Consider the following 18,106-nt stretch of genomic DNA (forward strand, 5'->3'; position numbering starts at 1 on the left):
GTTTCTGGAGAGATTGTCAGGAGGATGGGGAATGTCTGTAACATTAAGGCATCTGAGAGACCTTCAGGAAAGATATCCAGGAATGTATGGGTAATACAGGTCTATTAGCCCAAAAAAAGGTCAGTGTAGAGATACAGATTGGGTGTCCTCACCAAACAAATGGCAGAGTAGGGCAGTGAATTTGGGTGAGATCTCCCCAGGTTGTAGCGTTAAGGGACCCAAGGACAGAACGCTCACTTAGAGAATATGGATAATTAAGAAGATCCAGAAGCAATGTGAGCCTATGAAAGAAACAGGAAAAAAAGCCAATTTATGTTAGATATTCTCCAGGAAGTTACAGTGATTAAAATTAGTTTGCGGATAGTTCTCCCCTGTTTATCTAGGGTTGATGATTCCCAGCTCCTGGTTTGAAATATTTTTAGGTTAAAACTTTTGGAACCCCCTCATGATGATGAATTTTAAGCTTCAATTACCCTTGTAAAAATAGGCCCAGAGCTGTTTTCTAGGGAAAATCTTAGCACTGTTCACAAGGACTCCCTCGGTCCATCTCTAGGTAAATGTGGTTGGTTAGTCCTGGTTGGGTTCCTTGCTTTTAATAAGAAAATGTCAACCCTGCCCACCTCTCAGTTGATTCACTAAGTATCAGGCACGTGAATCTGTCCGTGATCAGCAGCACGAAGAATAGTCATTCACCAAAAAAACGTAACTCCAAACTCTTTGCTGCCCTATTCTTATCAGTTAAGGGAAATAATGTCCTTGGATGGTTGCCTGAAGGGTAGGCTGATCGTCTAAATTGTGCCCTTGGACCATCTGAGACTATCAGAGAGAGGTCGTTGGACTGTCTGGCTCTGGTTACTGTTAGATTCGTTTTTACTCAACTTGGTAATACAAGGGGCTGATAACATGTGGACGCCTTTAATAGGCTAATAATTGCGCTCTCTGTTCCAACTAGTAATTTGGTTCCCTTCAAAACAGTATTCTTGAAAAATTTATTCAACGTTTATTTAAGTGGAAAGGCAGAGATAAAGGATGTCTGGAGCGGTGTCCCAGGAAACAAAGACCCTGCTGTTCCCAGACCCTAACTTCTTAGGCAGCAGTCCACAGGCCATCTAACCATGCATTTTGGGGGGTGAGGAGGTTTTATCCCACCCCAAGTGACTTACCAAAGTAGTTCTTTTTAGCCGCATCCTTCCAAGAAGAACTCAGGTAAGTAAAGATTAGAGTGACGTTTTGGAGCCCCCGAGATGTGCAGTATCCTTTGTAGACTGGCTTCCGGGCAGCAGCCCAGCTCAGGTCTGTCTGCTCTTCTGCTGCTGTCTCTGTCCTCAGTGCAGGAGGGTGCTGAGGGCTGCTATGAGAAACAGACATGCAAAGCTTCCTTACTTCTGTGGACCCAAATGTACAGCCTACCTCTAACCAAGAACGTCGTTGCTAAAGGCATGCATGTTAGTATTCTAACCTCATCCCTGGATTAACGTATTTTCCTTCCCCTCAGTTCCTTATTTATTTATTATTTACTTTGCTGGATATTAGCACTCTCTAGGCTTCCCAGATGCTTTTTTTAAAGTAGACTTTATTTTTAGAACAGCTTTAGATTTACAGAAAAAATGTAAAGATACTACAGAGTTCTCATATACTCATGCCCAGCTTCCCCTATTACTAACACCTTACATTATATTGTACATTTGTTACAATTAATGAGAAAAATAAACCAGTGTTGATATTATATTATTATTAACTAAAGTCCATACTTTATTCCAATTTCTTTAGTTTTTACCTAATGTGCTTTTTCTGTTCCAGGATCCCATTCAGGATACCACATTACATTTAATTGTCATGTCTCCTTAGGCTCCTCTTGGCTGTGACAATTTCTCAGATATCTTGGTTTTTGTTTTTTATGACTTTGACAGTATTGAGGTGTATTAGTCAAATATTTGCTGGAATGCCCCTCTATTGGAATTGGGTGTTTTTCTCATGGCCAGATTGGCGTTATGGGGTTTGGGGAGGAAGAACACAAACAATGGTCTATCTTAATCAAATCACATCAAAGGTCTATTTGGGTTTCTCTATAGTAATGTCACTCGTTTTTTCCTCCTTTCCATACTGTACTCTTTGAAAGGAAATCACTAAGCATAGCCCACACTTAAGGATTGGGGAGTTATGCTCCATCTCCTTTAAGGTGGGATATTTATTTAAATTATTTGGTATTCTTCACAGGAGATTTCTCTCTTCTCTCCCATTTATTTATTTGATCATTTATTTATAGCAGTATAGACTCATGAATATTTACTTTATACACTGAGTTATAATCCAATACTCCTTCATTGTATTGCTCAGATTGTTCCAGCTTTGGTCATTGGGTGCTCTTTCAGTTGGCTCTTGTATCCCTTTGACATGCCTCCATCAATGTTGTTTGTTTTTGGTTTTGTTTTGTTTTTCAGTAGGCGGGCCTCTCACTGCTGTGACCTCTCCCACTGTGGAGCACAGGCTCCGGACGCGCAGGCTCAGTGGCCATGGCTCACGGGCCCAGCCGCTCCGCGGCATGATGGGATCTTCCCAGACCGGGGCACGAACCCGTGTCCCCTGCATCGGCAGGCGGACTCTCAACCACTACGCCACCAGGGAAGCCCATCAATGTTGTTTTTGTTTTTTGTTTGTCTGTCACTTACTTACTGACACTACAAGATGCTGAACTTGTGTATTTCCTGTCCTGGTCCTAGGATCAGCCATTTCTCAAAGATGTCCTTGTTACTTTTATTGGAGAGTGGTATTAGAACCCAAGATTTGGTATTTGGAGTGTAATTGCTTCTAGACCCTCTCAGCTGACAGAGCAAGGAAATATATGTGTGTACTCTAACTAATAAATATACCCATATCTCTATTTCTCTATGTGGAACCACCCCTGTCTATATTAAGCTAAGCATGACTTCATACTGATCCATACAACCAACTCTAATTCATTGCCGCATATTCTAGCCATTCCCATTGCTTTTCTGTAAATTCCTGCTCCAACAGTGAGAAACCTAGCTTCCATCATTTAACTTATATTTACCTAATTGCTCAATATGAGTGTACATTTATGGAAGTATCAGAATTATTAACCCTACTCCTGTGGATAACAGTTTTATCAACTTGAGTCCAGTGCTTTTGTGCAGTTGCTTTTGTCTTTAGTTTTACCGACTTCACTCACTTCCAAGTGGTAATCTTGAATGCCACCATTTCCTTAGGTAATCACCTATTTCCTCCACCCTCTTCAGTGAGGTCGTTTCATATATGTACAATACAGACAGATTATGTTGTCACAATCTGCATTCCATCCTCGGGTCCCCCAAGCTCTGTTTTAATTGCCTCCTAGTCACCCTGCTGGTGAGGGAAGAGTTCCCTCCCTAGGGTTTTGGGAATAGCCAAACACACAACACCCGACACAGGACAGATGACATCAACAGCAGTCTGTTGGCCACAGATACTCACAGTCTCTCGGGCAGGAGGGTACCACATAGAGAAGGCACTGCCACACGGTAGTCGCACTCAGGAACAGAAGGAACAACCAGAGGCTGTGGGAGAGAGTTTTGTAGTACCAAGAGGATGAGGTGCCCTCTGGTTCCTGTGAAGAATTTGATTAGTTGTTTGAATAATTCCACAAGCTGGCAGGGAACTGAAACTAACTGCTCAGGGATCAGCACTGACTGTGCCTGGTCCCTTCAGCATGGAGAGTTAGAGGTTTAGCTAGAGGAACTTATCTATGGCAAGAGTAGGGACAGGGACATACAGATAGGCCATTGTAGGCCCTCCCAGTTTTCCCAGGTAATAAACATGACTGTTAAGGCAACACATAATATTGAGACTTTATATTAGGCCTTATACTACGACTTTCCATATGATTTTTTAAAATTTGCATACATTAAGCTTTACTCTGTGCTGTAAATTTTTGTGGGTTTCAACAATGTCATGCATCCACTATTTTTTTTTTGTATCCACTATTATGGTATCATACAGAATAGTGTCACTATCCTAAAAAATCTCCTGTTGCTTCACACGTTCAACCATTCTCCTCTTTTTCCTGTCTCTATAATTTTGTCTTTTTCAGAATATCATATAATTGGAATCATACAGCATGTAGTATTTTCAGACTGGCTTCTTTCCCTTAGCAATTTCCATTAAGGTTCATCTATATCTTTTCTGTCACAAAGACTTTTGAAACAAGGAAAATGTGAACTATTTAAAAAATTTTTAAAAGATTGGTCTCCATTCTAAAATATTTTCTTCAAATATTTTGAAATATTTTATACTTTCGAAAAGAATCTTACTATGATAGAGATTTATTAAAAGTTATGTAAGGGACTTACCACTTCCATTGCAGGGGGCAGTGGTTTGATCCCTGGTCAGGAAACTAAGATCCCGCATGCCATGCAGCACAGCCAAAAAAGAAAAAAAAGTTGTTAAATGTGTTGAGGATATACTCTGAAGAACTGAGCTGTAATATAGCTTTGGTGGATTTTTAAAAAAATATTTATTTATTTATTTATTTGGTTGCACCAGGTCTTGGTTGTGGCTCACTGGCTCCTTAGTTGCAGCACGTGGGCTTCTTAGTTGTGGCAGGTGGGCTTCTTAGTTGCGGCACATGGGCTCCTTAGTTATGGCATGTGAACTCTTAGTTGCGGCATGCATGTGGGATCTAGTTCCCTGATCTGGGATCAAACCCAGGCCTCCTGCATCGGGAGCACGGAGTCTTAACTACTGCACCACCAGGGAAGCCCCTGGTGGATTCCTTAAAACTAATAAATTATATAAGAAAGAAAAGAGAGTTAAAGACCTGATTTTTTTTAGTAAAGAATATTATTCCTTACCTATGTGACCATCATGTGAAATTACTAATGTAATTCTCATATTCTCTATATCTATTATTTCTCTTACATAAAGCACAATTAAAGTACATTATAACATGTGTAGAGTGTTTAATTTCAAAAATTAAGTTGGTTTTATATGGGAATTCAGGAGTTTTTTATATGTTAGGAATTTGTTCTAAGTCTAGTATATTTTATTTTTACTGAAATGCTTCTAGATTGCTTGACTCTGAAATTTTAACATGGAGAATGTTCTAGGCACCTTACTGGATCATGTACATTATAATTGACCTTTATAAAAGGCTTTTTGTTTCGCCTGGAATTAATACTTTGTCATGGTTTTTACTTGCTTAGATTTCTAAGTACTTATTGATTCAACTCGAACTTGCACCAGTTGTCTAAAATCTCTCAAAGACATGGAACATGTGATGTGTATTATCAGTCTGAGGTTCTTGAACTCTCCTAGAGCTTTCGTACCTGCTTCAGTTGTTTGCCTTCTATACCTGTTCTCATCTGAGAATCCCCTTCAATATTGTCCTGGAGAGTCCCTTCCCTTTCTCCTATGTTGGGTTTATTGTTTCCTAATGCCGTGGTTTCCGTTTTTGTTGTTTGTTTGTTTTTGTTTTTGTCCTTTCTCCCTGGTTTTGGTGGAACAATCTCACCAGTAGTTTTATGAGAAAGCCTCAGGGAAGTAAAATTTTCTGAGAGCTTATGTGTTTGAAAATGTCTTTATTCTACTCTTACACATTATAGTTTTGTTGGACATAGGGTTTTAAGTTGTAAAGAATTTCCTTGAGGGTTTTGAAGTCATTGCTCCATTATCTTCTAACTTCCCTTCTTTTTCTTAGACAAGTTTTTTGAAGTGTAATTGACATAAAATAAAACTCACTCTTTTTAGGTGTAGATTTCAATGTTTTGAAAAATGTATACTATGTGTAAGCATCACCACTCTCAAGATTTAGAATAATTGCATCACCTGCCAAAATTCCCTTGTGACCTTTTAATTTCTGTAACTATAATTTTGCCTTTTTCAGAATGTCATATAAAGAAAATTATACAATATACAGTGTTTTGCATCCAGCTTCTTTCACTTAGCATAACACTTTTGAGACTCATCCATGTTGTTGCATTTGTCAGTAGCTTATTGCTTTTTATTGCTGAATAGTATTCCATTGTCTGGATATACCAAAATTTATTTATCCATTCTTGGGGAGTTCCCTGGCGGTCCAGCAGTTAGGACTCAGTGCTTTCACTGCTGTGGCCCGATAAACCATGTGGCTCGGGCAAAAAAAAAAAAAAAAAAAAAATCCATTCTCTAGTTTTGATGTTTTATTGTTTCTAATTCTTGGAGCAGGAATAGCTGTTATGAACATTCACATACAAGTCTTTGCATTTTCATTTCTTTTGAATAAATACTCAAGAGTAGGAGTGCTGGGGTTATAGTAGGTATATATTTAACCTTAAGAAACAGCCAACTTGTTTTAAAGTGGCTGTACCATTTTGCATTTCCACCACCAAAGAATGAGCATTCCAGTTGTTCCTCGTTAGCACTTGGTATTATCAGTTTTATCTATTTATTTGTTTTATTTTAGCCATTCTAGTAGATGTGTAGTACTATGTCATTGTGGTTTTAATTTGCATTTCCCTGATTTTCTTTTTTTTTTTTTTTTTTTGCAGTACGCGGGCTTCTCACTGTTGTGGCCTCTCCCGTTGCTGAGCACAGGCTCCAGACGCACAGGCTCAGCGGCCATGGCTCATGGCCCCAGCCGCTCCGCGTCCTGTGGGATCTTCCTGGACCGGGGCATGAACCCGTGTCCCCTGCATTGGCAGGCGGACTCTCAACCACTGTGCCATCAGGGAAGCCCCCATTTCCCTGATATTAATGTTGAGCATCTTTTCCTGTGTTTATTTGCCATGCATATTTGTTCTTTGGTGAATTACCTATTCAAATCTTCTGCCCATTTTAAAAATTGGGCAATTTATTTTTTAATTATTAAGTTCTGAATACAAGTCATTTATCATATATGTTTTGCATATATTTTCTCCAAGCCTGTGTCTTGTTTTTATTTTTTTTAATAAATTTATTTTTGGATGCATTGGGTCTTTGTTGCTGCGCATGGGCTTTCTCTAGCTGCAGGGAGTGGGGTCTACTCTTCCTTGTGGTGCGTGGGCTTCTCATTGCGTTGGCTTCTCTTGTTGCAGAGCATGGGATCCAGGCACACGGGCTTCAGCAGTTGTGACATGCGGGCTCAGTAGTTGTGGCACACAGGCTTAGTTGCTCTGTGGCACGTGGGAATATTCTCGGACCAGGGCTCGAACCCATGTCCCCTGCATTGGCAGGCAAATTCTTAACCACTGTGCCACCAGGGAAGTCCCAATACTACACTATCTTGACTACTGCAGCTTTATAGTAAAGCCTTTTTTTTTTCTTTGGTTTGTTCTGTTTTTAAGCAGTTGTATTGCTATTCCATTGTAAAGAGGTACAGTAATTTGCTTAACTCAGCCTCTACTTAGGGGGTTAAGTTGTTTCTATTTTTTATATTACAGATAATGCAACAAATGCCCATGGGCATATAACTTTGTACCCTTGTGATAGTGCTTGTGTAGGGTACATGTTTAGAATTGGGAATGCTGGATCAGTGTTCCCCACATTTTCCCCTAGTAATTGGGTCTAGTTTCACGTATAGATCCATTTGGGTAAGACTTATAGTGTAAGTAACTCGGCTGTGCTTGGCAGTGTTCTAAGACACTGTCTGACACTGTATTCTAAGACACTGATCTTGAGCAGTGCCTTGTGGCCTATGTGTTAAAGCAAAGATTTCCTGCTTTCCTCTTTGGTCAGTTCATGTGAGCTATAGAAAGATGCTTCCTCGAGAACACAAAAATAAGAGTGCTGTCAGAGTTAGAGAGTGTTTGTCAGAACATCAGGGGCATTCTGCCTGTTTGACAGTTATACTTTTGATCAATTGGCAAGCCTATTTTCAAACAATTATTAATTTAATCTGGGATTGGATTAATCAGTTTGCTGATTAACCATAGGGGCGGGTGAAGTGCATGGTGTGGTGGAGAAGTTGAGTAGATGGAGAAATTAAGGCCTTGAGGTTCAAACTGAGCTCAAGTGGTAGGCATCTCAGGACCATGCTTTCTCTGCTCCCTCTGCCTTTCAACCTAATCCACAACAAGTAGCTTCTGAACCTCAATCAAAGATAATCCCCCAGTGGTTAACCCACCCTACCTGAATAATGAGTTGACTCTAATTTTGTTTTAAACATGACTTGGGCTTATGCATGACCACTCTCCCCTCTTCCTACCCTTCTTGGCTCACTGATATATTCCCAATGCCTAGATCAGTGGCTAGCACATAGACAGTGTACAGTTTACATCTGTAGATAGAATATTGTTAAAATTTAGTTTATTGAATATACATTTATCTTGATTTGGTTAATAAGAGCTTCCCATGAGAGATAAGCCACCCTCATTGTTCTGATCAAATCAAATTTCTGAGCCTACAGTGCTGTAGAGTCTCTAGCATATAGCAGACACTACTAACCACGGTGAATTCACCAAGATACATGTCGTCTTATAGGGTTCTGTCTTCCTGCTATTATCAGTGACACCCATTATCCAGGCATATTACCTATATAGTAATAATTATGATCACTAGCATTTATCAGACTCTTACCCTGTGCCAGGCACCATGCTGAACACTTTATATGCACCATCCCATTTTATTCTCATAGCAACACTTCACAACGAATGTTATGAAGTAGGTACAACTGTAACAAAGTGGGGTCCAGCTGCTCGCCACTCAAAGCAATAATGAGGTAAGGCTGGTGGAAAGGAAACTTTGCTTTATTTTGGACGCCGGAAACCCGGGTGGTGGGGGTGCAGATACCTGTCCAAAGGCCGACTCCCCCCTCAGCTGACAATCGGGGGCAAGAGCTTTTATAGGCTGAGGGAGGGGGCTACGTGCAGAAACAATACAGTCAGCTCTGACAGTCATCTTGAAATTGGTCATCGGTGGTCTGACCAGCGTCATCTTGACTGTTTTAAGTACGATTAATCTTCAGTTCCAGGGTTGGTTGGTTCCCATTTCCTTGAGGCCAATTCTTGGAATTGTGGCAACTTATGTCATGGCTACACTCTGGCCATCATGTAGTTAACTTCTTCCACCTGGTGAGGGTTTCCGTATCTATAAGACAGCTCACAGGACATGGCTCAGAATATTACCTATAGCCCTTGAGGGGGAACTAAAAGTCCTTGACTTCGCTTAATGACTCAACTATTATTATTTAGTCTTGTTGGACTGTCTTTGTTTCTGCATTTTCTCACTTCTCTGATGAAACTTATTCTTTGGCTAAAGTTTTTCACAGACAAAAGGCAGGCTGAGGACATGGGGGGCAAGGACCATAGGGTCCTGCTCTGTTTCACAACTTCTGTACCATTTTACAGGTGAAAATCTTGGCTTAAGTTAATTAACTGACCTAAAAGCTAGCAACTGTTTTGATTTTACCTATATACTTACATGGTGAATGCAGCATTATTTTACATTTTAAAAAATATTTATTTTTTTATTATTTGTTGCACTGGCTCCTTAGTTGCGGCATGTGGGCTCCTTTAGTTGTGGTATGCGAACTCTTAGTTGCAGCATGCGTGTGGGATCTAGTTCCCTAACCAGGGATCGAACCCAGGTCCCCTGCATTGTGAGCGTGGACTCTTAACCACTGCGCCGCCAGGTAAGTCCCAGCATTATTTTAGATGAAGACAATTTTACCAAATGATGACTCAACCCCAAAACACTAAACTTGTTATTGTTTACGTTTGGGCTACCCAGTAGGATAGCCACCAGCCACACGTAGCTGTTGAACATTTGAAATGCAACTAGTCCAAACTGAGATGTGTTGAAAGTATAAATACACACTATATTTTGAAGACTTAGTATGAAAAAATATATATATCTCAATTTTTATACTGATTACAAGATAAATAAGATACAAGATTACAATAAAATACAAGATTACAAGATAAATAATACTATGCTGGGCAAAACTTTAAATAAAATAATACTATTAAAATTAGCTTTACCTTTTTTACATTTTTAAATGAGGCTGTTAGAAAATTTACAACTACATATGTGGTTTGCATTTGTGGCTCGTGTTATATTTCTACTAGATGCTTGTCTAGCACATTTTATAGACATTTATATTGGCCAATTCAGCACAGATTTTACTCATATTGAATCTGACAAAGAGCTCTAAGCTGTATCAAAATGATTCTTGGTGATTCAGAAAGAGGCCTATGGTTTCTCCAGGACCAAGCTCCCACAGTATGGGGGCTTTCCCAATGCCAGGCCCCTGCAGTGTTGGTGGCTTCTCCAGTGCCAGGTTCCTGCCCTGTGCACCAGCTAGGTGCCCCTAATGACCAGAAGCTTTCCCTGGACCCCCTTCAGGCAGCTTCAAAACAGAACATTGTTGGACAAGGCACTTCCCCATGAATGGCTTCCCCACCATCACCCTTCTGTTGGCTTCCCAGCAAGTCCCAGAAACAAGACACTTCAACATCCAGTGAGCCATGCTGCATCTTCTCAGACATCTGGATCTCAACTCCGGGGGTGGGGAGGCCTCCTTCCTGGGTGCTCTATCTCTGCTCTAGTAGTGGCTGCTTCTTATTTCTGCTCTTCCTGAAGAGTTCACTTCAGTTTTTCCTAGCCAATCCCTTATTACCCTAATCCCTTAATCTTTTCCTGTTCAAGTTACTATGTGACTTCTGTCTCCTCATTGAACCCTCACTGGTATACCAGCTATTTTAATTGGATGTTTGTATTTTTATACTCTACATGTTATTTCTGTTTATATATGTATATAATTACCACGCTTTGAGCAATAACTGAAGTTTTCTTTTTTTTTTTTTGCGTTTCACTGGCCTCTCACTGTTGTGGCCTCTCCAGTTGTGGAGCACAGGCTCCGGACGCGCAGGCTCAGGGGCCATGGCTCACGGGCCCAGCCGCTCCGCAGCATGTAAGATCTTCCCGGACTGGGGCACGAACCCGTGTCCCCTGCATCGGCAGGCGGACTCTCAACCACTGCACCACCAGGGAAGCCCTGAAGTTTTCTTAGTTTGCAAATACTAAATGACTTTCTGTGCTTGCATCTGCACAGACTGTAGCATTGGTCTAAATTCAAGTAATTGAAAAATACCAAAAGGCATCATGTGATACTTTATTTTTACTTTTTGGCTGTGTTGGGTCTTCGTTGCTCTGCGTGGGCTTTCTCTAGTTGTGCAGAGCGGGGGATACTCTTCGTTGTGGTGTGCGGGCTTCACATTGCGGTGGCTTCTCTTGTTGCAGAGAACGGGCTCTAGGCGCGAGGGCTCAGTAGCTGTGGCACACGGGCTTAGTTGCTCCGCGGCATGTGGGATCTTCCCAGACCAGGGATTGAACCCGTATCCCCTGCACTGGAATTCTTATCCACTGCGCCACGAGGGAAGTCCCATGTGATAGTCTCTAAATCTGCCTACAGTTCATCTACTTAGATTCGAAGAGTTGTCTCTGATGAATGTGAAGTTTATTCAAAATTTAGAGCTGTTCAAAGATTTAAAACTCTGTAGTATATTCTCATAGGACTTTTTTTTGGGGGGGAGGGCAGGAATCAGGAAAGGGCAGATTTGCTCTGATCCCTCTGACTGGAAAATGGCTTGCTATTACCTTAATCAGTTAATCCAGTGCTAAAATTACATATGTTAATGTCTGTACTATATGATGTATGACTAGCACTGTGGTTCCACACCGAGGCCATAGATGAGTAAGTATTCTATTTAATAAAGACAAATTTTCTATAAAAGGAATCTTACATTGTACAATGTCTGTATTAATTAAATGCATTCCAATAACACTCACTATTGTCAGAATCCTTATTACCAGAAAAAGAAAATATATACCTTTCACCATCTCTGTGCCTTAGTTTGTTCCTCTCCAAAATAAAGTTTTATTACACCATCTCAAGTCTCTTGCAAATTTAAAAGCACTGCGCCATGCTGTTCTACCTCAGAGGTGTATGTTCCCAGAGGTTTCTCTCTCCAGTCATCCTAATTGAACAGTACTTCTGAGGCTTCCTGTCTCTCTCCTGCCTTGGGGAGCTGCTTCTCCTGAGGGCTGCTCCCCTGCAAAACAGGGACCATAAACAGTTTCTGCTCTGACTATGCCCTCTCCACTCTTGAGGTGACTGAGCCATTTACTGACAAGCCATCCTTCCTCCCATTTGCCCAAGATGGTCGTGTTTCTGAAACAGAACTATTGGCCACCTGGTATTAATCCCATTTGCTTCTTCCTCAGCCACCTCTACCACTTGCCGTAACTTAAGGAAGCTGGACCTTTCTCCAATACCCTGTTTTATCAGTTGTCTTTTTTACAAAAGACCTTTCCCCTAAAGGCCTTAATTTCCTCCACATATCTCTATAGAGTCCAAATCACTTTAAACATTTTTGAGGGCAAATCACACTTTTTACATGTGCTAGATGTTTATTTGCAGAGCTATATAAATGTAACACTATTAGATTAGGGCTCTGAATTCCCTGGTGGTCCAGTGGTTAGGACTTGGCGCTTTCACTGCAGTGGGCCCGAAGTACCAAATTAGACAGACAGACAGACAGACAGACACACACACACACACTGGAAATGTATACAAGAACCATTTTTTAAAAAATTGAAGTATAGTTGTTTTACAATGTTGAGCTAATTTTTGCTGTACAGCAAAGTGGTTCAGTTATACATATATATGCATTCTTTAATATTCTTTTCCATTATGGTTTATCAGAGGATATTGAATATAGTTCCCTGTGCTATACAGTAGGACCTTGTTGTTCATCCATTCTATAATAGTTTACATCTGGTCACAGCCTTTAGAATCCTCAGCCAGATCAAGGATATAGAGGGGTCCAAGGGAAAGACTGGTAAAGAAATTTCTTTCAAGAGTTTTAAGTACTCAACTCAACCTTCTTGGAAAAGGGGGTTACTACCTTGTAGCTCTAAACCTAGGGAAGGAAACCTCAAAGGAACCACTCAGAGAGCTTTGAAATTTGCTTCCTGCAACTGTTTTGGTGGGGGCCAGGAAAGTGCTGCTGCCTGAGATCTCCCTGCACTTAAGAACGTGTTCAGGCCAGGGAGGTGGGAATGTTTCCTGTGGACAAGATGTGGGCCACTCAGGAGAGAAGGACAGCATGGGATAATTTTGAATCCTGTCTATAGGGCCCTCAGAGGTAGAGAAAACCTCAGGAGAAAGAGGTTGGATCCTAGGGGCTAGGAAGGGATCACAAAAGACTACTCTGAATTAAGATGGCAACTACAGGAGCGGTCATACAAATGCCCAAGAGAGGAGAAGTTTAATCACCTGCAGGGTCCAGACATTGTTTACCCACCCGACCAAGGAGGAACCAGCCCCCACCCCCCACCTCTCCTTCCTCCTCCTGTCTCCTCTAACCCCACTGAGGAGTGCAACTGCAGCTCACAAGCCCCAGAGAACGTATACAGGGAGAAGGCTGAGATCAGAGGGACCATGCCCCCTTCTCCACTGCTGGCTCCAACCCTAAGGAGGCCCATGCTGGAAGATGTGAGATAAGGTTAAGTCAATTTTGAAGTTTGACTATAACAAAGGACTGGAAATTTTATTTGAAATAAAAAAATAACTTACTGAAACAAAGCTTTTTACAACTAATCATGACTGGAGGATATTTTTTGTTATCTGTGAATAACCCAAAAAAACAAGGGTCAGACCAAGTCTTCATCCTGGGGCACAGGACCATACTTCCACTGTATAAAGATGAGGACACAAAAATAAGATCTGTGTTTTTACCTCAATCAACATACCATGCCTGTGTTAATCAACAAGCCACTTGCATACATGAGAACCATTTTTTTTCACTGGTATTTTCTTTAAACAAGACATCCCTCTACCTTACCATGCAAGGAAGCTTTTGCTTCAGATTCCATTCTTGGTTCCTGAGGTTGATAACCTCTGCCCTGTGCTTCTCTTAGACTATGATCTGAACTACCTTTTGTTTTGAGGAAAAAAAACAACAACAAAAGAATGAAATACAATCCATATGTAGTACGAATGAGAAAGAGAAAGCTCCTTATCATTTAACTTGGTAAAAGTTAGGGTTGGGATCTTAGTTCCCTGACCAAGGATTGAACCCGGGCCCTCAGCAGTGAAGAGTCCTAACCACTGGACCGCCACAGAATTCCCATAATTTAACTTTCTTAACCACCTTTCTAAAGGTTCCTCTACTCCCACTCTATCACACTTTATATCTTTGTCTTCACAGCACTTGTCACTACCCAAAATTGCTTACCTGTTCTAGGTCTGTCAACCCCCAACACACACACACATGCTATTGAAATCTTTGTCAGACAAGGACCCTTGTCTGCCTTGTTTTCCACTTGTATCTCCTTGGCCTAGAACTGCTTCTGGCACATAGAGGTCACTAGATCTGGTTCATAAGTGGCACTGTATCAACAGAAATGAAAGGGAATCATAGAACATCTAGGTTCTTCCAGAAGTATATTTAATTTTAAACTCTTAGTTTCTCATTGCCCAATCTCCCCTGAACCTCTAGCAAGTTGGCTTTGTTCTTGCTGCTCTATTGAAACAAGGTTTATGGAAGTAAACACTAACCTAAATTTTGCAAGTCCTGTAAGGTTTTTTCTTTTAATTTTAAAATCTTTTTCTCCTTGGCTTCAGCCACATACAATACTTGGTTTCAACCCTATCCTACATCCTGGGCTATTTCTGCAACCACTAGAGTCAACTGTCAACTTCAACCATGTCAGTTGTTGCTCCCACTGTATCTCTAACATTGCGTAGCACATAGTAGCATCATCGTATGTAATATGTTGAACAAATTAATGAACCACTCTCTCTCCTCGCGTCTCCTATGGACATCTCCCCAAATCTTTCCTTGAGCCTCTCCAAATTGTCTTTTCTTTCTAAGTATCTGTATTTTCAAATGGTTTCAACCATTACTGAGTCAAGGATGGTTTACTGAAGTTCATCAGTCAAGAAACTGAGTCCTTAAAAAAAAAAGAGAGAAAAAGAAAAAAGGAAGTCCTTTTTTTTCTCATCATTTCTAAATGCCTACCAGGTCTCACCATCACCTCATACCTCCATTTAAATTATCTTCACCATTTTAACCCCTAAAATCAGTTCCCTTTCACAACTCTCTGTTCATTACTTCCAAATGCAGACCTCTAGCCCAGGCTTTACACTTGAACAGCCACCAGGCTTACTCACTTCTTCCAATGTACTTCCTCTTGGTATCGCACAGGCAACAAAACCTAACTTTAATTTTCCCCCTTGTTGCCTCCACCCTATATTCCCTCCCAGTGAATGCACCACCTCCTTGCCCCCTAGTCCAAAACATCCAAGACTCCTACCTCCAATATTTCTGAGACCTACCGCACTAGACACAACGCTGTTTTTTAAGTTATTATTTTTTTATTCATTTTTGACTGCTCTGGGTCTCCGGTGTGGCTCGCGGGCTTAGTTGCAGTATGTGGGATCTTAGTTCCCTGACCAGGGATTGAACCCAGGCCCCCTGAATTGAGAGCATGGAGTCTTAACGACTCGACCACCAGGGAAGTCCCACTATATTTTTATATATGTGATCTCATGGAAGCCTCACACAGCCTGATACAGAAGAGGGGGCTTGGAAGCTACTCCCTTTGATTCAAGTTTTACATGTTCTCAGTAGAGACATCCCCCCTACAGCCAGCCCCACTGCTACCTTAGTCCACGACCTCACGATTTTCAGACTATTTAAGCACCTGTTGCCTGGTTTTCCAGCTTCAAAACGTATCACATCCATACCATCACCTCCCATCACCATATTAATCTTGCTAATAAGTAATCATGCCATTCTGTGTGCTTAAAACCTTCCAATGATTTATCATTGCTTCAAGCTAAAGTCCAAACTCCTTAGTATAATACTCAAGACCTTCCACATCTGATCATCCTCACCCCTCTAGATTCTTACCAACCCCCTCACCTTCTCTAGACCTGACAAACCACAGTATCTGTGATTGAAAGGCCAAGTAAACACACAAAACATTAAGACATGTTCCTGGGTCTCACTTCAGATACCCTTTGGTGACACCCATCTGGTCCTGAGTATCCTCTGCCCAAGAAACACAAATTCCTTAGTTGTGGCATTGGCCCTAGGCATCTTTTGTCAGATTGAGGCCCACTGTCCAAACCAACTTTGACCCTCAGGACATGAGATACGTCAGATGTGAACTTCCTGCAAACTAGTATTCAATGAACTGAATCCACTTCATTGCATTCTATACTTAATGTGTTAACCCAGCTCCATCTCTCTCCCACTGCTGCTCCTGAGTCTTAAAATTAATTTTACCTGTGATTGGAACAGCCTCAATTGGTCTGTGAGCCACCTATGATCTATGGAGATACTTACCATTGCATCAGACAATTTCCCACTGAAACCCAACCTGTCTGTCAAGGGTCATAGGCACTGGCAAACAAGAGATAAGCTCCCCTTACACTCAAATACACAGGCCTTTCTTAATGCATCACTGCCCACCTCTCTCACAACCCCTTTGTGCCAATTGTTTTCTGGCCCAGGATTTAGAAATTCCACGTCTTCAGGTCAGTGCCCATTCATCTCAAGGCCTAATATTTATTCCATCCTGGGCATTACCTATCTTAATGGGCCTCTCCATCACTCAGGAATCAACCATTAGTAACACTGGAAGATTTCAGAAAGATCTTAACACCAAGTTAGATTCAGTACTCTGAAGCCAAAATATATTAAAACCACTATTTTTGTAGGTCAAAAGCAATTTCATAAACTTGAACCTACTATACCAACTTTAGGCCGCAGCCACTGTAGAAGCACCTTCACTCACTGAACTCGGAAGCCCATAATGTTAAGACCTCCAGCTTACAACTGCGGCACAGGCACAGCAGTAAAATCACATTAACGAATGTCAGCTGGATCCAGGAACCATGCTCTCAATTATGCATCCCTAAAGTACAGAGTACTGAGTCATTATGTTGAGTCTCACATATTGGGAGGAAGCCCGATGTAGATTTAGATCAGCAGGGGCTTCTGTAGAAGTTAAATGTAAGCTAAGACCTGAAGGATGAGTTAGGAAAAAAGCGGGAGGAAAAGAATTAGCTAGAATTTTGGGAATGCATTCTAAAGGTAAGATTGGTGAGGCAGTGATGATCATGAAGACCCCTTCAAGGTCAGGTTAAGGATGTTATACTTAATACAATGGGAAGCTAAAAGCTAGGAGAGCACAGCTTGGCCACACTGCTATTTTATGCCAGTTGTTCCAACACTTATGCTGTTTAATTAATGTTCTATTCTCTCATTCAGCAGTCCAACAAAGTCAGCCTTGTCTTCACTTCAAATGGCAGTAACACTAGAACTGGGAAAGCAAGGCAAAAAAAATTCAGAGCACCGAAAATCAGTGATCACCCAGCTAAGGGTTAAAATAATTCCAGGGATCTATTTATCATTGCCTTTAGCCTACAAATGTAAGTTTATACTTGGCCTACCTTTATATTCTACTCAATCCACTGTATTTGCCCGTGGCCCTACAAACTTTCTTCCATATTTTGTTGCTGACTCACACTGAGCAGGTTGCTTTAGTTTTTCAATTAGCTGACCACCTTAAACGGCATGCACAGCCTATAACCTAGGTGCCAAGCAACAGTTAAGATCACCTTTCCAACAATCTGAAAAAGTATATGTATAGCTGCATCACTTTGCTATACACCAGAAACTAACGCAATATTGTAAACCAACTATACTTCAGTAAACATTTTAAGAAAAAATAAAAAATCACCTTTCTAAAATAGAGTTCATTTAACTCCTATCCTTCACGTTCTCACCGGTACTGCAAAGCCTATCCTAACGATTGATAACCACTCCTCAAAGACCACAGATGTTCCTAAAAGAAATTAAGTTACGCTCTTTCACTCTAACATTTTAAATATCCATGTGTTGTACTAAGAATTGTACTAAGTAAATTCGCTATATTCTTCACACCATATGCCAGTGTTGTCTGATTGAAGGAATCCTGGAATTCTGCTTGTTCCTTGTCCTCTTAAGCAGTATCACAACCCAGTTCAAAAGTTACTGTTCCAAAACAAACACTTAACAAGTAAATCTGATTTTAAGCTGTCCCATTCGCAAACCTATACAAATCATTGATACAAGCCTATTAAAAATACCTTAGCACACCA

This window comes from Delphinapterus leucas, chromosome 3 (assembly GCF_059928025.1).
Source record: "Delphinapterus leucas isolate spDelLeu-1000000601 "Yukka" chromosome 3, BTC_Dleu_Yukka2, whole genome shotgun sequence".
Taxonomy (NCBI): Eukaryota; Metazoa; Chordata; class Mammalia; order Artiodactyla; family Monodontidae; genus Delphinapterus; species Delphinapterus leucas.